Source organism: Eumetopias jubatus, unplaced genomic scaffold (genome assembly GCF_037043125.1).
Source record: "Eumetopias jubatus isolate StellerSeaLion01/CBP00866 unplaced genomic scaffold, mEumJub1_p1.0 scaffold_1, whole genome shotgun sequence".
Taxonomy (NCBI): Eukaryota; Metazoa; Chordata; class Mammalia; order Carnivora; family Otariidae; genus Eumetopias; species Eumetopias jubatus.
The window spans coordinates 68,637,846-68,658,049 of NW_028274807.1; the positions used below are offsets into that span (position 1 = coordinate 68,637,846).

At 47.3% G+C, this 20,204-nt stretch overlaps 1 protein-coding gene across 6 annotated transcripts in view; it reads left to right on the top strand.

Annotated features, from left to right (window-relative positions):
- KALRN (kalirin RhoGEF kinase) overlaps positions 1-20,204 on the top strand; it is a 694,375-nt gene that overhangs the window by 510,454 nt on the left and 163,717 nt on the right. The gene's annotated exons all lie outside the window — the stretch shown is intronic.

Genomic DNA, 20,204 nt, shown 5'->3' on the forward strand with positions numbered 1-20,204 from the left:
AAATTCTCCTGGTTCTGAGCTTATTTTCTTAACTGCTCAGATGATCTACATCAGGGGCGCCTTCTGTGCAGACCCGTGCTGGGTATTTATGAAATGAAAAGAGGGCAGGGACCTGTTTGGAGGCAGGGACACCAGGGGCACCATGGAGACCTGCTACAGACTTCCTGATACATACTGAGGCTAATTAAGTTGCTGAAATGGTCCTGAGTTTCGAGTTCCATCTGGTCCACCTCCACAGCCTGACTTCCTCCTTTCGTCCACCAGATGGCAGTAGCAGGTTGCATTATTCGTGCTGCCCGACTCCTCCAAGAGTGTCCCTGGGGTTTTTTTCCACCAGGAGAAAACTGGAAACTAAAACCTGATTCTTTTCTCTACACACACACACACACACACACACACACACACACACACACACACACACACACACACCTGTGTCCCTTTCCCCCAGTTCAGCCATCACCTGCTTCTCCCCCCTTTCCTCTGAAGACTGAGGAGGGACAGTGTCAGTAAATTGGAGTTTGAATTGCGGGTACAGCTCCTGGGTCCTTTGAAGTAGCCACTGGAGAAACTCATCGTACCAAGGAAGAGAAGATCCGTGAAACTCAGGAATGTGGCTCTGTTTGAAGTCTGACCAAGGGGAAACTGGGGCACAAAGGGGGCCAGAATTGTGAGGGTGGATGATGTGAAATACACACAGCACTTGGAACAGTGCCCAGCACGCACGCAATACGTGGTATAGTTATTACATCATTTGTCATCGGTTAGTCAGCAAAATAGCTACAAACTCCCCCACATCCCATCTAGCGACCCCCATCTTTGGAGACAAAACCAAGGACAGCACATCCTGTGCTGGGAAGGTCTGCAGGTGTGGGTGGTTCCATCAGGGAGGACTCTACTTCCAGAGAAGAGCTGAGACTTCCGGATGTAGGCCAGGCCTCCCCAACCTGTGGCTGGGTGGACCCTGCGTCCCCTCCTTGCCGCCCACCAGGTGGGCCCCTACCGCTTGTGGGGCCTGGCAGGAGTAAACCAGCCATGCAGGAGCAGAGAGCCAGAGAGCCGGCAGAGGGAGTCTGTGATCCAGGGCGAGAACTCTAGAGGGAGAGGGGTTGATGAGGAGGTAACAGACAAGGGGCACTAAGGAGGAGAGATGGTAAAGAGAGGGCAAGAGAGAAAGCAGGGAAGGAAGCAGGCATGGAACTTTCCAGCTCTCTCCACCAGCCAGCATGGCTTCTTTTTAAAGGCAGTCCCCTACCAGTGCCTACCACCCATTTCCTTGGCTCTGTTTTTTTGCAGGCTGGTTCCTCTCTCTCCAAGCACAGGCCAATGAGCGGGGCCTTCAGACGGCAGCCTGTGAGCTCGCACCGCCCTCTCCCCCCGCGTGGGCTCAGTACACATAGGTGTCCGGTTCCTGGCAGTCAGGGCGCCATGGAGTAGCCCTCATGGCCCTAACGTGGCCTCCTCTGGCCCCAGTTTGGAAAGCCTCCTCCCCCTTCAGGGCCTGCTGGGAGTATTGGCTTCTTAGCCGAAACTCAGTAAACTGTTCCTTCCCCCATTCCACCTGGCTGCCTGCTGGCCACCTGGTCTTTTCTCCTCCCAGCTGATCTGTCTCCAGCAGGTGCTCCAACTCGCAATGCACAGCTGGACTGAGAATAGAACATTCTTCTGGGGGTTGTGGCCTCATCCCATGTCGCTAGAGGTCAGAATCTGTTTCTTTTTCAGTTCTTAGAAGGGAACTGGTCCTCTTAACCTTTGCAGAGAGAGCATCAGGTCAGTGCTCCTCCTTCTCCTGTGAGAAGCAAGGCAGTATCTGTAGGACGTGCAAAGTGCCACATGAGTGCTCAGGCCATGACTGTTGCCCCCGGAAATGGAGGCAGAAGAACCTCGGAATGGTAACACTGAGGAGGGTACTTGGGAGAACCACTAGACCACGGCTCTCAACCCTGGCTGCATAGAATCACCTGGAAGCTTTACCAAATGACAACGCCCAATCGCCACCTAAAACAACTGGATTCAGAATTTCTGGAGTGGGACCTGAGGGTCAGTGTTTTTTAAATGGTCCTTGGGTGAATCCAAGGTCCAGCCAGGGTTGAGAAGCAGAGCACTACCCAGTTTCCTTTCTTCTAGGGGCACTCTTGGGCACAGGAGAGCGAGGTGACTTCTCAGAAGCCACAGAGAAAGTTGACGGCAAAGCTGGGGTAGAACCAAGGTTCCCACCTCACAGCCCAGAGTTCTCCAGCACACACTTTGCCCACCAGGCTGGCAGGCAGCTCGAGGCTTCTCTCTTGTCTCTCGTTCCTGTCCCTTCTCCAGAGACAGTGGATGGTTGTTTCCTCCTGATATATCTGCGGCAGGGCTGATGATAGGGCTGTGTGACCAAGCGGGGGCCTGGCCTTTCCTATGACTTTGCTACCCCCCTCACTGGGTGTGGGCGCTGTGGGACCTCGTCATTCCTCTCCTAATCTATCCCCTCTCACTTTTTGAGCAGTGAGGCGGGGAGGGCAGCACCTCCCATGGGTTTCAACTCTGGTTACATCTGAGAACCACTCGGAAGATACTTTTTAAAAGTCTTCTGATGCCTCAGACCCCCACCCCAGACCAGTTAATTCAGCACCACCAAGGTCCTGGGGCATCAGTATTTCTTTGGTTCCTTGGTAATTTTGATGTTCCATGAGTGTTGAGAGTCCCTGCTTTAGGGGGTTGGCCCCCTCTGCTAGGGGATAGTAAAGATGAATTGGAAGGGATTAATCTGCAAGTTATATAAAGAACCCCTACAACACAACAACAAACAAACAATTTGATTTAAAAATGGGCAAGGGACTCGCTAGACATTTCTCCAGAGAAGATATACAAAAGGCCAATAAGCACATGAAAACATGGGCAGCATCACTAACAATTTAGGAAACTGCAAATCAGTAGTACAATGAGATACCATTTTATATGCATTAGGATAGCTATTATTTAAAAAAAAAAAAACAGCAAATTGGGGCACCTGGGCGACGTAGGCAGTTGAGCTGCCCACTCTTGGTTTTGGTTCAGGTCATGATCTCGCAGTCCTGGGATCAAGCTCTACGTCGGGCTCAGCCTTCAGCTCGGAGTCTGCTTCAGATTCCCTCCCTCCTTCTGCCCCTCCCCCTGCTCTCTCTCTGTCTCTCCAATATATAAATAAATCTTTAAAAATTTTTTAAAAATTGAAGACCACAGAAAAATAGCAGGCATTGGTGAAGACGTGGAGAAATTGGAACCCCTGTGCCCTGCTGTGGGAATGTAAAATGGGGCCCCTGCTGTGGAAAACAGTGTGGGGTTCCTAAAAAACTGAATATAGAGTTACTGTGCGATCCAGAATTCCACTTCTGACTATACACCTGAAAGAATTGAAAGCAGGACTCAGAGAGATTGTTGCACACCCGTGTTCACAGGAGCACCATTCACAACACTGAAAGGGTAGAAGCAGCCCTAGTGTCCGTCAGCGGCTACAGGGATAAATAAAATGTGCTATATGCATGAGCACGGGATATTATCCAGCCTTAAAAAGGAAGGAAAATCTGACACCTGCTACAACATGGATACGCTTTGGAGACATTATATTAAGTGAAATAAGCCAATCACCAAAGAACAGACACTGTATGGTTCCGCTTACATGAGGTACCTAGAGTCGTCAAATTCATAGAAACAGAAAGTGGAATGATGGTTATGAGCAGCTGAAAGGAGGGGGCGGGGCGCCTGGGTGGCTCAGTTGGTTAAGCGACTGCCTTCGGCTCAGGTCATGATCCTGGAGTCCTGGGATCGAGTCCCGCATCAGGCTCCCTGCTCAGCAGGGAGTCTGCTTCTCCCTCTGACCCTCCTCCCTCTCATGTGCTCTCTCTCTCTCTCATTCTCTCTCTCTCAAATAAATAAAATCTTAAAAAAAAAAAAGGAGAAGGGGAATGAGAGTTAGTGTTTAATGGGGACAGAGTTTCAGTTTTGCAAGGTGAAATAAGTTCTGGAGATGGATGGTGATGGTGGTCACACAACAATGGGCGTGTTGTGACTTAAAGCCACTGAACTGTATACTTAAAAATGGTTTAAATGGAAGAAAAAAAAAAGCATAGGTCCTGGATGCCTCTGCCCCAGGCTCCAAAAACCAGTCTAGATGTTTCTCTGTGCATCTACATAAGACATGTGTTCCTTTTCCTTTCCTGCATGGTTTCTTCGCTGGCTTCAGCTGCACGCCTGGAGAAGCTATAAGGAAAGACCTCTTTGCTTAGCAAAACCTAGGCCAGGGAGGTGAACCCTATGAGCCGATGTCCTGGAGGAAAGGGCCAGTGGCCCAGGGTGACTCTGGCCTCTTCACAGAGAGTGCTATCCCATGGGTGTCCTGATGATTTCTCTGTCATCACCCAGCTGGCCTCTGAACCAGCTTGCCCAGGCTGAGGAGGGTGTGAAGGTACAGAACAGTGCCAAACACTTGGGCTCTGGAGGCACATAGTACCAACAGCCTGAAGATGCTGAGCGAGTCTGTGGTGCTATATATTAAGTTTGTAGCCAACTCATAAAAACGCTTGATGTTTATTGAGTCTTCCTGTGGACCAGGTTTCTGGGTTAGTGCCTTAATACGAGTAACAACACTATTTTCTCATTTTATAGACAAGGAAAGTGAGTCTTGGAAGGATTAGGTAACTTGCCCCAAGTCACGAGCTTACGTGACTTACGAGGTGGACCTCGATTTGCAGCCAGGTCCATCCATTTCCCAAGGTCTCCCTCTTCATCAGGGTGCTCTGTGGCCTCCCAACTCTGAAGACACTTGAGACAGGCACTCAGGTTCACTGTGCCTCCCTCTGACGAGGCTGCCCTTTATTCAACCAGTAGAGCTGGATGAGCATTTAGAGAGAGGTGGCCAGACTCACTGCTCTCTCTCACTCTCCCTCCCACCCCGGGCCTCGGGTGCTCTCTCCCTAGAGGGATTTTATCCTGTGGGTGCCTCGCCAGCCAGAAAGGTCCCAGTGTGCCCGGCTGGAGCAGAAAAACTCTGATCAGCCCTCCGGACAGTAGGCCGAACCGGGGCCACTTCTGATAGGGGCCGGCCTAACCCTGGAGCTAGTCCAGGCTGTCAAGCAGATTTTCTGCAGGATGGGAACTTCCTGTACTTTCTGCTGCCAGGAACCAAAATGGGCCTTTCCTACCCCCTCTGCTGTCAGATCCAGAGACTAAAAGTTTCCTCCTGCCTGCTGACTGGAGAGTCCGCCAAAAGTCCCTCTCTTAGCTTTCAGTGCGAGTCTGCATTAAGAGCAGCCACGCTCAGATTTTAGTTGACGCCATATGCCTACCCACAGGGATTCACCACGGCAAGCGGGGAAAAATAACTGGAGGATGAATAGATCCCAGACGTTTCCTTTCAGGTACGAAGTAACATGTTGAAACTGTAGCTGCTGGTCTGCACCCCTAACCGAGCAGCTGTGGGGGAACCCCTTTGGAAACCAGAACTCACTTTCTCCTACAACAGAATTATACACGTGAGAGTAGGGTGGGAATGGGTTTCCAGGCTGGCCCATAAAATCGTGTTTAAGAATAACATAGCTGAATACAATATGTTTGCAGTGAAAAATGGCCATGAAGTTGTCCATAAAGAATACCTGAAACCAAAAATCAGTGCATTTGCGTGAGAAATGTAACAAACTTGCATGCTGATACTTCTCAAAGAAAAGTGTGTGTTAAGATAGATGGAGAGGCATTGGTAGAGATTCTAAAAGGAGTTCCTAGTCATTTTTCAGAATTATTAGAAGTTAGAATTAAAATTTCTCTTTTTATAATTGAATAAAAGTGGTCCTTGATTAGATTTCATTTCACTTCAGAACATTGGCTTTTATGGACTCTTGGAATCTTAGAATTGGAAAGCACACTAAAGGTCCTCTGGTTCACTCTCTCCCTATATAGGGAGCCCCTTCTGAATGTCTCTGACAGTCCAGCCAAGCATTACTTGAGCGCTCCCAGGGACTGGGAACTCATTACTTCTAGAAGAAGCCTGCTGCATTTTAGTATAATTCTAATGGTAAGGAATTCCTCTTTGTGCTGAAATCCAGATGCTTCCTGCCCACCCCTCCTCCTGTTCTCCTTTCTCCAGTCCCCCCTAATACTCGAGCTGCATCTCCTGATTTTTATCTAGAACAAAGTAATTTGCATATAAAATGTTAGACACTTCTTTCCTAAGGTACAGTTTTTCTGTACCTTTTCTGTGTACATCTTTTATTAATTCCTTAGAGCAGAACAAAACATTTTGGATTAAATTCAACAATCCTATCTTGTTTAAAGTGATTGTGTGTGTGTGATTTTAGAAGTCCCCTTAGCCATCCTTGGATTTAGGAACTTGCACCTGTCTGGCTTCACCCCTGCACGTCCAGTGCTCCCCAGTCCCTCATGTGCACCTCTGATCTGGTCTCCTTCTCTCTGGGCACAGCTTAGAGGCGACCGATTTCTACTCGGAGCCTCTCTATGGGCTCGTCTTTCTTCCTGATTATTCCCTACAGTCACTCATATTGCTGCTTATTCTAAAAGAGCATTTGTGTTACCCTTCATCCCTATCTTCCTGAGTTACCTGTAGGGTCCCCTCCAGCCCTAAAGATGTCTGCTTTTTTTCTCTCCATATCAGGTGAGCATCCTTGGTAACCCAAAGTGAGGAACCTAGGTGTCCTATGCTTCATCTGTCTCTGCTTGGCATCAGTATCTTCATTTTAAGGTCTAATTTGTTAGGTTGAACCACAGGAAATTGGCATTTTGTTAGTCAAAAATGGTTGAATATCAGTAATGTGAGATGGTTCAATTAATGTCTTACAATCATCCATCTTTTTCTTAGAAGTGTCCTTACACATCCTTGAGGAAACGAGTGAGGGTTTAATTCTCAGGGAGCCAGGTGGTCTAGGAAGAGGACTGGTGGGGAATGAGTGCAAAGCCACTCTTTATCTTAGTTTCCACACCTGTGCAAAGGGAAGCTGATAAAGACGCCTAGATCTCAGAGTTGCCGGAAGGGTCATGGGGGCAGTGTTAAATAAAAATGCTTTTGTTTTTTTAGATTTTTTTTTTTAAGCAATCTCTGCACCCAACATGGGGCTCAAACCTACAACTCTGAGATCAAGAGTCACGTGCTCTACCGACTGAGCCAGCCAGGTGCCCCAGTGAAAATGCTTTTAAACTTAAAGTTAGTCATGTTGTCGTGTACACAGACTGTTTAGAATGAAACAAGAGGCCTGGCTACCACAAGGCTTTGCCACGGATCCTAGCAGCAGGCCATGAGATGAACAATGACAGATGCGGAGGGACCGCAGGTCCTGACGTGAAGACCTGGGTCTGAATCCGGCTTGTATCCGTGGGCAAGATCCTCAAAGTCTATAAAAAGGGGCAACAGTATTTACTTCCCTTGTGTTAGACTTCCCAGCCTAGGACCAGAGGTCAGTTAATGTTAGTCTCCCTACCTGTCCTTTGTTCCAGTCCTGATAGCTCCATAGAGGTGAGTTTAGGGTGTTTCCAGCCTGAATCCTTTCCAGGGCTGTTCACAGAGTCAAGGTTCAGTTGCTAGTTTCATGCATAGGTTCTTTTTTTTTTTTTTTAAGATTGTATTTATTTTTTTGAGAGAAAAAGAGTGAGCGAGAGAGAGAGAAAGAGAGAACAAGTCAATGGGCCTGGGGCGGGGGGGAGAGGCAGAGGGAAAAGCAGACTCCTGGCTGAGCAGGGAGCCCTACATGGGGCTCGATCCCAAGACCCTGGGACCACAGCCTGAGCCGAAGGCAGACGCTTAACCAACTGAGCCACCCAGGCGCCCCCCATGTATAAGTTCTGCAAAGGCCCTAGTATTGTCTCTAGTCTGCAGCCCGCTTCCCTCAGTTTCTATTCCTGGCTTATCCTGGGCCCTTCCCCCAGGCTACTAACAGCAGGTCTGTCTGGATCTGTGATTTCACCCCCCCCCCCAAATAATGGTTTACTCCTCTCTTCTAACTTTCTTTTACCTTCTACCCAGAGGGTTGAGATCCTATCTGATATATTTGAACTGAAAATTCAAAGTTATTCCCTGGCTTGCCCCTCTCAATGATCTGTTCCCTTTCAGTGATGAACTGTGGTCATTGAAGGAAGCGTTCAGGTCACACTCTTGAGATGGGCTGACCTGTGTGATGGAGGGTGGTTTGAGATGTCAAGGGTTGGGGTTGATGTGGGGATATCATGCCTCAATGGGCTGGGCCAGAAATGGTTCAGTGGTTATTGACCAACAGTCTGGGAGCCCTCACAGGATGGAGTTTCAGGAATATTCCAGGACAACCCCCCATCTCAGGGTCCTTAACCGAATCACATCTGCAGAGTGTCTGCTACCGTGTAAGGTAACATTTCCAGGTGCCCAGGATTAGGATGTGGACAGGTTTGGCGGGGCCATACTCTTCCTAGCACATCCTCCCACTCTCCCGACCAGCCTGCCTGACGGAGCTACTCCCGGGTCAAGCCACGCACATATTCCCCAGCACCCACACCTTTGGTTCCTGCTGCCTGGGACCCTCCGGACCCTGCAGGTCCTCAGATACCTGGACGGCTGGCTGCCACACGTCCTGCGCATCTCCACTGAGATGTCACCAGGTTAATTCCCACCCTCTCCCATCGCACTGTGTACCCTTTCCCTCTTGTACTCTCCTCAGTGCATTTATCACCACACAGCAACATTTTTTAACATTTATTGTCTGTTCCTCCCACTGCCCCACCCCCTCGGTTCCCCCTACAAGTGCTGGGGTGTTGTTTATTTTGTTCACTACTCTATCCCCAGCATCTAGAACAGTGGCTGGGATATAAGAAGTTCTCAGTAAATATTTATAGGAAGGGAGGAAGGAAGGAAGGAAAGGAAGGAAAGGAAGGAAGGAAGGAAGGAAGGAAGGAAGGAAGGATGGAAGGAAAGGTGGGAGGGAGACCATGCATCAAGGACTTCTGAGGAGTTTGTGTGTGAAGCACCAGGTTCACTTTGTTCTCCATCTCCTAAAAACTGTAGTGGAAGCTGACTTAAGCTTTAGCAGGAGCTTGAGGTTGGGAACAGGGAATAGTGTTCTGATGTCAGGAGTTTTAACTGAGGAAATCTTTGCATTTCTGTTTCCCGGGAAGTCTTTTCTGGAGACACATGGACTAAGTACCTCACATTTATTTGGGATGGGCAGTGTCTTCCACATCCCTCTTGTTACTGAAATCTTCAATAAACTGACCTGAATTACGTCAAGGCAAAATCCACTTTGCACTTGATATATGGGAAACGTCTGCCTGGCCTGGGGCCCTGTGAGTCTACCAGCTGCTGCAGCTGCCCCTCCCACACGGGAGAGCAGGAGGGAAGGTGGCACTGAGGGTCGGACTCCAAGTGCCATCCCTTGTGGTGGCCGCTTAGTGACGGTAAGCCGCCCTGAATTGGAACTCAAAGCGATAGACTGGCACTTGCTACTGCCCTACTTCAGGAACACTTTGACCTACTTAGAAGTGAGCATTTCTGGAAGTAGATAAAACCTGGAAGGGTTTGTTTTTAGCAACTCCACAGCATCAGTCATCTTTACTTTGATAAAGAGCCTGTCTCTCCGCCCGAGCTCAGGCGGCTGCTCAGCACAAATCTCCAGGAACACGTCCTGGCTGCCCGCAGCTCTACCTCTGTCCCTAGGGGACAGGAATGTTGGCTGTTCTGGGTCCTCAGTGAAATCCCACTGATTTCCTCCGTATGACCTAGACCTCCCCCTCCCTACCTGGGCCTGGTTCAGACCAGAGTGATCAGTGAGACTTTCTTCCTGAAAACCAAGAGGAGGGTTGAGAGGATATGCTGGGGCTTCCTGTTCTTGAGTGTGAGTCAGAGGCAGGCAGACAGGTGTCAGGTGGGCAAGCACGGAGGAACCCTAAATTTACATATCCAGGATGAGCTTAGGGATGCTTTCGTCATTGGAGTCTGTGGCCCCCAGAGGGCCAGCAATGGTGCAGTGGTGAGACCACACTAAAAGAGAAGAGATTACTGTGCAAATGCTGGCAGTCATGCCTTTTTCTGTAGACATTACTATTAAAATGGCACACACTGCCTGGGAATATTTACCCATGCGGACATTATATAGTTCTGTAAGAGCTATTTGGAGTTCAAATCAAATAGAGAAGTAATGCACACTTTGCACCTCCAATCTCTAATCTGAAGTGTTTCCGGTTACTGGTGATGATTATCTCAATTCCTGTTTTTCACATAAAGACAAAACCTCGACCTGTGCCCAGTCATGGTCTGCCTCCAGTTCCCCGTTTCTGCCAACAACAACAAAAAAAAATTGAACCAACTGTTTCTCCCAGAACTCACCTATTTCTTCTTTGTCTTTGCTCAGGGTACATATATTATCCAATTTCTCTTTCCCATATAAATTTCCCAAATCCCCGTATACAGTTGAGCTAAGTGACTTGCAGATAGTAGTTGTTCAAAAACCAACCATTTGCTGAATAAACAATCGGTAACCATCTTAGAGTTTTAAGCCACAGTCATAAATGGAAATCAGGATGGGATAATTGGGGAAAAATTATGAACCACCCTGGCATCCACAATCAGGCAGTGCAGAGGTCAGAAGTCCACACCGGGAAGATGAGGATTAAGGGACCTGCAATTAGCCCCTGGAGAGAATAACAGGCAGCGGAAGAATGAATGAAGGGGCTAGTTGTCAGAGCTTGAGGAATTCAAAACATCCAAGTGCCGGTGTCTCTAAACTCTGCATCAACCATGCAGGAAGTAATCCCAGGGTGTAGGTGACCATGAGCCCCAAGGTCACTGGTTCTTAGCCCTGACTTGACGCTGAAATCTCCCGTAGATCTGAATCTGGAAGTGGGCGCTAGAAGTGAGAGTCCCTGCTAGAGTAGGAAAAGGCAGGCACAGGACTGGACTGGCCAGGGGGCAGGAGGAAAGCAGGGCCTGTCTCCACATTCACCGGGGGCCATGTCTGCAGCCCAGACGGAGCCTAGACAGGCATGGTCTGTAGAAGGTGTGCGCTCTACTTGACCTGAGGTGGGACAACGTCTCTGGGCTGAGCTCACACTAAAGTGAGGTGATTTTGAAAAACTCTGTGCCTGTAAATCTGAAGAGAAGAAGCCTAAAGGACAAAATTGGACATCTGTCTGTCGGTGGAGAGGGCATATGCCTGAGGTCACCATCCAGTGTTACTGAAGCCTGTGGCTGATATGGAGGAGAGGGCAGTCCCTTTAGTTCCTGGTCCCAGGCCCCGCATTATGGTATACCAGGCCCAGGAGGTCTGCAGGCTGAGACCAGTGGGAATTCTTTGGGGTTCACTGTGGTGCGGAATGCAGATGAGACATAAAGTGGACACACAAGTGGATAGAAAGCCTAATTTGTGCAAAATGGACTTTGGAGGAGGCCTCACTAAGACAAAGTCTGCCAAATAAGAATGAGGCTCAGCCATCTGTTTGGAAACTAAGAACACTCTAAAGGTATATGCTATAGCTCAGGAGTTCTTACCCTGAACTTTGGGAATGGATGGGTAGGTGTTTGAAACCCTGAAATTAGACATTCAGTTGCCTTATGCAAAAAGGAGTTTATCTGGGTGTGTGTAGTCCAGGGTGCAGTAAGCCTTTGGGGAAAAAAAGCGTATCTAGTTATTCAGATAATATCATCAGACCTCTCCCCCAACTTGTCTGTTTTTCTGTCTCTCTTTGTCTCTCATCTCTGTCTCTGGCTCTGGCTCTCTTATCTCTTTCCTCCATGTTGACTTTATTCTCAGGCAGCTTCTTCCTATGTGCTTATGGCCAGATGGTCTCCAGCTGCTTCAGGCTGACTTAGAAATTCCACCAACATAGAAATCTTGTGGGAAGAGATTGCTGCCATCCCAGGACTTCTTGCTAAGCTCTCATGGTTTATGCTCCTTGGCTAAAATTGGGTCATGTGTGAAATTTGAATCAGTCCCTGTGACTGACTGACTGGCTGGCTGAGCCCAGGTCATGGACCCATCCTTGGAGTGGAGGGTGGACAGGGAAGGATGTCAGGAATACCCAAAAACATGGTCTGAGAATGGAGGAGAGCTGCTTCCTCAAAGAAAAACCAAGATACTATTACAGAAAGAAGGGGCATAGATTGCAAACACATGGGGAAAATTCTCTACATTAGTGGTTGTCAAAGTGTGGCCCCTGTACCAACATCAGCATTCCCAGGTAACCGGTAACCGATAGGAATGCAAATCCTCAGGCCCCACCCCAGTCCTACTGAATCAGAAACTCTGGATGGAAATAGAGCCCAGTAATCTGTGCTTTAATTCACCCTCCAGGTAATTCTGATACACACTCAAGTCTGCAAACCATGACATTACACTACTGGTTCCCAAATTATGCTACATGGTACAAATGCCTGGGGAATTTTTAAAACTACTGAAGTCGAGATGCACCCAGAGTGAATTAATCTGAATCTCCAGGGGATTGGAGGAGGAAGACCTAGGCATCAATTCTTAAACTTAGTTCCACTCTGGAATCACCTGTGGAGCCTTAGGAACAACAACAACAGCAACAAATCTAATGCCTAGAATTATTTTATCTTAATTCCAGTAAAATTAACATAGTGTTATATTAGTTTCAGGTGTACAGTATAGCCGTTCGACAATTCTGTGCATTCCTTAGTGTGCATCATGAGTGTGCTCTCTAATCCCCATCACCTATTTCACCCATGCCCCCATCTCCCCTCTGGTAGAATGAAATCATATGATACTTGTCTTTCTCTGAATGACTTATTTCACTTAACATTATACCATCTAGGTCAGTCCAGGTTGTTGCAAATGGCATAATATCGTTCTTTTTATGGCTGGGTAATATTCCGTTGTCTCTCTCTCTCTCTCTCTCTATATATATATATATATATGCCACATCTTTATCCATTCATCTCTTGATGGACACTTGGGCTGCTTCCATAATTTGGCCATTGGAAATAATGCTGCAGTAAACTTCGGGATGCATATATCTTCTTGAATTAGTGTTTTTGTATTCTTTGGGTAGATACCCATTAGTGGAATTACTGGTTCATATCATAATTCTATTTCTAATTTTTTGAGGAAACTCCATATGGTTTTCCATAGTGGCTGCACCAGTTTGTATTTCCACCAACAGTGCACAAGGGTTCCTTTTTCTCCACATCCTTGCCAACACCTGTTGTTTCTTGTGTTTTTTATTCTAGCCATTCTCACAAGTGTGAGGTGATATCTCATTGTAGTTTCGATTTGCATTTCCCTGATAATGAGTGATGTTGAGCATCTTTTCACATGTCTGTTGGCCATCTGTATGTCTTCTTTGGAGAAATGTCTGTTCATGTCTTCTGCCCATTTTTTAATTGGATTATTTGTGGGGTTTTTTGGTGTCCCCTTAATCCTCAAGAACATAAGTTCTTTATGTATTTTGGATACTGACCCCTTATCAGCTATATCATTTGCAAATATCTTCTCCCATTTAGTAGGTTGTCTTTGTTTTTTGACTATTTCCTTTGCTGTGCAGAAGCTTTTTATTTTGATGTATTCCCAATATATATTTGCTTTGATTTCCTTTGTCTTAGGAGACATATCTAGAAAAATATAGCTACAGCCAATGTCAAAGAAATTACTGCCTGTGTTCTCATCTAGGATTTGCTTGGTTTCAGGTCTTACATTTAGGTCTTTGAGTTTATTTTCATGTATGGTGTAAAACAAGTGGTTCGGTTTTATTCTTTTGCATGTAGCTGTCCAATTTTCCCAGCATCATTGTTGAAGAGACCTTTTCCCATTGCATATTCTTGCCTATTTTGTTGAAGATTTATTGACCATATAATCATGGGTTTATTTCTGGGCTTCTGTTCCATTGATCTATGTGTCTATATTTGTGCCAGTACCATATTGTTTTGATCACTACAGCTGTGTAGTATATCTTGAAATCTGGGTTTATGATACCTCCAGCTTTGTTCTTCTTTTTCAAGGTTGCTTTGGCTATTCATGGTCTTTTGTAGTTCCATACAAATTTTAGGATTATTAGTTCTAGTTCTGTGGAAAATGCTGCTGGTATTTTGACAGGGGTTACATTAAATCTGTGGGTTGCTTTGGATAGTATGGACATTTTAAAAATATTTGTTCTCACGGCCTTCGGCTCAGGTCATGATCCTGGAGTCCCGGGATCGAGTCCCACATCGGGCTCCCTGCTCAGCAGGGAGTTTGCTTCTCCCTCTGACCCTCTTCCCTCTCGTGCTCTCTATCTCTCATTCTCTCTCAAATAAATAAATAAAATCTTTTAAAAAAAATATTTGTTCTCCCAATCCATGAGCATGGAATATCTTTCCATTTGTTTGTGTTATCTTCAGTTTCTTTTATCAGTGTTTTATAGTTTTCAGAGTACAGATCTTTTACCTCGTTGGCTAAGTTTATTCCTTGATATTTTATTATTTTTGGAACGATTGTTAATGGGACTATTTTCTTAATTCTCTTTCAGCTACTTCATTATTAGTAGAAATGCAACAGATTTCTGTATATTGGTTTTGTATGCTGAAACCTTACGAAATTTCATTTATCAGTTCTAATCGTTTCTTGGTGGGGTCTTTAGGGTTTTCTACATATAGTATCATGTCATCCACAAATAGTGAAAGTTTTTCTTCTTCTTTACCAATTTGGATGCCTTTTATTTCTTTTTGTTGTCTGATTGCTATGGCCAGGACTTTCCAGTACTATGTTGAATAAAAATGATGAGAGTGGACATCCGTGTCTTGTTCCTGATCTTAGGGGGAAAGCTCTCAGATTTTCTACCACTGAATATGATATTAGCTGTGAGTTTTTCATACATGAATGCCTAGATTTTTTTAAAGCTTCTCTTATGATTCTATAAGCACCAGTGTTCAATAACCATTGCCCTACCCTACCCTTTAGATTGTCCTGAGGATATTACCATAAAACACCTAGATACAGGTTAGAAGAATCAGGCATCTATTTTCTTAAATCCCTCAACTCAAAACCTGGTCACATATCTGATGTTGATTCCCTTTTCTTTCACATTCATGATGCGTCTGTCTTAGCAGCTAGCTCCCCAAGGGTTGGGGGATTGTTTTTTTTTTTTTTACCAATGTAGACCTAGTACCTAGAACAGAACCTGGCACATAGTAGGCATTCAATAAGTATTTGCTGAATATAGAATAAGTCTGCAACTGGTCAATGTCCCAGTGGTGTTCAAGACTTCCTTGTTGGATTGTAGACGTCACTGGTCTCATTCTGGAAGGCACATGAGGATGGCAATGGGACTCTGAGTTATTGGTGCCCAACCCTGAGTGCATCTCCAGGATGGCCAAAATGTGTTGACCCTCTCAACTTAAGATGGGTAGGTGGTCCTAATGGTTTTATGCCTTTGAGAGGAGGATGGATTCTCAAGTTATAAGGACCTGTGGACACATGCCTGATGGATTCTTTTCAGAGAGACTAAGACTACTTTAGGGTCTACTCATACCCTGATTTCTGAAGTAAGGGCTAGGTCTTCCACAAACATCTAACTCAAGCTAGTTTCTGCAAGCTGATGTCATCAGCCTCTTGCAAAGGATTATGACAGAAAAGTGATCAGTGTTACCTGAACACAAAGGCCCAGACGGAAGACTTAAGTGAAAAAGTAAGTGGTTACCAAGCAATTTTGAAACATCTTTCAACTTCTGTCAGAATGACCCAAAACTATCCAGAGTGGTGGACTAGGTGGCTAGACCAAATATAGACTCCTGTATCATAGCCCCCATGCAGGGGATCGCAAGCAAATAAAGCTCACTTTTAGAAGGGCTGAGGTCCTAGCCAATTTTCTGCTCTGGGCTGGCAAGGACAACAAAATGGCTTTTGTCTTTGGTGATATGGAAGAGAGAACTAGACAACAGTATGTATAGGTTGCCACAGGTCAGAACTGGAACCCAGGATAACTATAATCCTGAATTCATTCAGGCCTACAGGATGAGACTGACCATAGTCAGGATGATCAGTAAATCAGAAATCTGGAGTGCAGGCTGCATGAGCAATTTGAACTTTTATTTCTCTATTTTGTGTGTGGAGCACCAGGGGCACATTTCCTACTCAACAATGAGATTCTCATATAATCCTTGCCAGGAGAGGCTATCAGGGAAATGGCAGTGGCAGGACTAGAAGTGGGATTTTGATTCTGGGTTCTACTGTTCCTCTGGGGGGGAAGTTTTTAGAATTTCTCTTTAGACTTAAACCATCAAAGCCTCATCATGGTTCATTCATTCAGTTTCCTCAGTTACAAAAGAGGAGCCTACCTTTTAAGGGTTTTGTGTGCGTGTCTGTGTGTGTGTGTGTGTGTGTATGCATAAATGAGTCAATGTATAGAAAGCAATTAGGAAACTGCTTGGCACAAATAAATGCTCAATACATGTTAGCTAGTGTTATTCATTAAGTTGTGCTGCTGTTATCTCCTGAGTATCTACTGTGTTCCAACCATGTGGCAGATGCTGCAACACCTAGATCTAAACATGGTTCAAATTGAGAAAGGAAGCCCCAAAGCGTGGTAACTCCTAAAAGGCTTGGCCCCTGGCTGTCTTTATTGTAGGTGGGAATTGGTTATCTGAGTGATCAACTTCTGTTTTTTTTTTTAATCCTCTCACAAACTTCCCTTTTTTCTGATCAATGGGCCTTCTCTACTTTATGTGTGTGGTATGGTTCCAGAAACCCTTTTTTTCCCAAATTGGAGCACAAAAAAATGGGAGAGATGACCTGTGAGTGATAAACACAGTGGTTCATAGGAAGGTCCAGTGGATGTGATGCAGGTGGGCTTCATGGTGCGAGTGAGGGATGTGAGTGTGTCCTTGAAATATGAAAAATATTTTTAAAAGAAAAGCTTGGGGATATAAGGAAAGGAATGATAGACCCACGGAGTGTGGTTGGGGAGATGGTAAATGAAGTCTTCCTCCACCATAAGTAAGATGTTTGGAGTTTCTCTGTAGGCATTCACCCAACTGGAACTACTAAATGTCTCTCTAACAGGTACTTACATGCATATGTCTTTAAACTTCTATTAGCAATCCTGTTTTAACAATCCAATTGTTAACATAACAATCCTTTCTCCTTCTTTTATTTATTTACTTTTTCAATGAGGAATTTGACGATCAAAAAAGTGAAGTGACTTGCCTGAGGTCAGTTAGTAGGCAGCAAAACAGCTTTGAATTTTGGTCTTATGATTTCAAATCCAGAGTGCTTTTGCACACCATCATTATAGGCCAGGAGCCTATAAAAAAACTCAGGCGCTATTATCATTATTAGCATTAAGTAGTAAAAGGAGGGAAAGAAAAGAGTTAAGTGAAGGTGTTTTCAATGCAGAGGAAGCGGTCCATGTTCCAAGACTGGGGGGTGGGGGGGGCATCTGTTACAGAGAAAAAGCATTATTGAGTCTTGAACCTTCTAAATCTGCTCCTCTCCCACCTCTTTGGCCTCCTCTGGTGGTGTGTTTGCTAAGCCAACGCTGAGGAGGGGAAGCTGCACACAAGGACAAGCACCTGTTGTGTGCCGGAGGCTGTGCGTACCCCAGACCCGGCCCCCGGCGCTCCCCCTGCGTCCACATCCCGGCCGCTGGCGGGGACTCCGGCCCACAGCTGGACTTTGGAACTCCGCCCCCTGAGGCCCTCCCTCCCCGCCGGCACCCCGCCCCTCTTCCCCAAAGTGGCTCGGGCTCCCAGAAAGAGCGGCGGCCGCGCGGCGGGGACTGGACGGCGGGCCGGCCGGGAGGAGGGAGGGGACTGGCTCGCGGCCGCGGCGCTGAAGTTTCCTGCCCGCCGCGCTCCCACCGGCTGCTGGCGGCCCGGGCCATGCCGGAGCTCCGGGGCCAGGCGGCAGCATGAAGGGCGGCGACCGGGCTTACACCCGAGGTCCCTCTTTGGGGTGGCTCTTCGCGAAGTGCTGCTGTTGCCTCCCGTGCAGAGGTGAGTGGCTGTGCGCGTTCGCGACTTCTTCTAGCAACGCCTGGGCCGGCGGGGTACGAGGGAGGGGTGGGGGCGGTTGGGGGATGGGGTGGGAGAGCGGCCGAGGGGGGTCGCTGGGCCCCGCGTTCGCGTCAGTGTCCCTAGCAGAAATTGGGCTCGCTCGCGGGGAGCTTCTGACTTGGATGCTGAGCTGCAGTTTGGCATCTCAGTTACATACTTGTCAGCGACTTTGGATGTCAGGACGCCAGCCTGCGGAGGGGGATGGGGGGATGTGCAGGGGGGCCGCCGCCCCCCTCCCCGCACCTTTGTGTCCCTGTAGTGGCCGACTCGCACTACCCTGCTCTCATTTGCATATGGATCTCAGCTGAGGGATTAAGGAGTGACTCTTAGCTATAGGAATGTGTTTGACACATGTCTCTACACTAGGAACTATTTTTGCCAAGTGACAATTTTCTTCGGGGACTGGAGCGGGTTTTTCTCTGCCTGGGCTTTTTGCAGACTAGCTGGGTTTGCAGCTCTGGGCGGGAGCTTGGCTCATTAATTAACCAAGAACTCTTTATGTACCCAATTAGGGCTGTATTTAATTATTCTCCTAATTTTAATGTTATTGAGGTTGCAGGAAGCAACTAATTTCCCCAAAATCAGCCTGCAAAACAAGATGGTGAGAACGGCCACAGAGAGAAGGTTATTAATTGTGGAGCCTCTCCTGAAAAAGAAATGGGGCCCTTCCTAGGCAGAGTGCCCATATGTTCCTAAAGCGTTCCTATGGCTTTAACATTTCAGCTTGGAGGGTGGGGGAGGAGAGGTTTTGTTTCTGTGTGGTTAGAAGTGAGAACGTAGCCTCTCACTTGACATTCACCCTTTTTAAATCTTACCTCTTGGACCACCCCCTTGACAATGCCCCAGTCTCCGTCCTCTTCCTCATCTACCAAGGTCCCGATGGAGCTTCCTCTCCGAGTTCCTGACAAATAACCTCACCCAAGTACCCCTCATCATCATCATCTACACCACACGCAGAGCAGAGCCCTGACGCATTCTTCATCCTGAGCTGATAGAAGGCTACAACAACTAATGAAACTTGAAGGACCTTTTCTCAAGTCATTACAGTTCATAATGCCAGCGTTAGTCTTTCGATCTCTGTGTTTAATTAGAACAGCCTGCAACTTCGTGGTAGCCGGCTCCAAAAGCCAGAATTCGGATGGAGAAGGAATCGTAGAGGGCCAGGGACCCTCACCAGAATTCAGCCTAGTTCAGCAACATTGAAAACCAAAGGCTGGGAATTGGAAGGAAGGGGACATAAAAGGGAGAGGAAGCAGGAAATGGCCAAAGGGAATCTGAGTGGGTGGGATTACTCCGAGGGCTGAAGGGTTTCCGAGCACGATTTCTTGGGAGCCCATTTCCTGTCAAAAGGCAGAATTCGGGGACTTGGGCAGAGCTTTTTCTAAAGCCCCTGCAGCGGCCTGCTTGAATCCAGATGTGTGGCAGCCCCAATTTGCCTGCAGAGGAATTCTCCTGGGGTCTCTCAACCCTTGGCTTTGTGTATGGCCCCGGCTGCCCCTCCCGCTCCGGGGGCCCAGGAGGTGGGGGGTGAGGGGGAGCTGCCTCCAGCCTGCAGGACTAGGAAAGTGGTGGCTGCAGGCTCTGTGCCTTGCAGAGGGGTTGTGGGAGGAAAGGGGGTGTTGCAGAAGCTGGAGCCAGAGCAGGTGACCAATGACCCTCAGCTGAAGATTGAGGGAAGCAAAAGACCCAAGCAATGAAAGCTACTTTAAAGGGGAAGGAGAGGTGGGTGCCTAGTCACCTTCTCCTGCTTTCCTCCATACTCTTTCCCAGATGTGAGATGTGAAGATGGCAACCTGGGGCTCAAATCTGAGGAAGATGGCGGGCAGTGAGTTAGCCACCCTTTAAAGAACTCTTGGCCTCAGCTGGGCAGGGCGATCACGATCGTGTATGAGGTATGGGGCACCACCCCGAGGCTCTCTAGGTCTGCTCTAACAGAAAAGAGAGATCCAAGTCTCCACCCAGACTGGAGGCATCTATTCTTTTCGGAAGCAGATTGCAAAGATAAGGTCTTGCACTGAGTTTGAGCACCTTGCCCAGAGCCCCAGAAACGTGCCTCTTGCCACCCGGAGAAGGGCTCAGGAAGTCTGAGAGGCTGGCTGGCATGGAGGGCAGCACCGCCTGGGACTGCCGGCCTCTTTTCAGTTGAACCAGTTACTCTGGTTGTACAGACCTAATATAGTTGAGAGGCAGCTGGCTATTTGGCCCCTCTCTCTCTCTCCTCCTGAGAGAACGTGGCTCT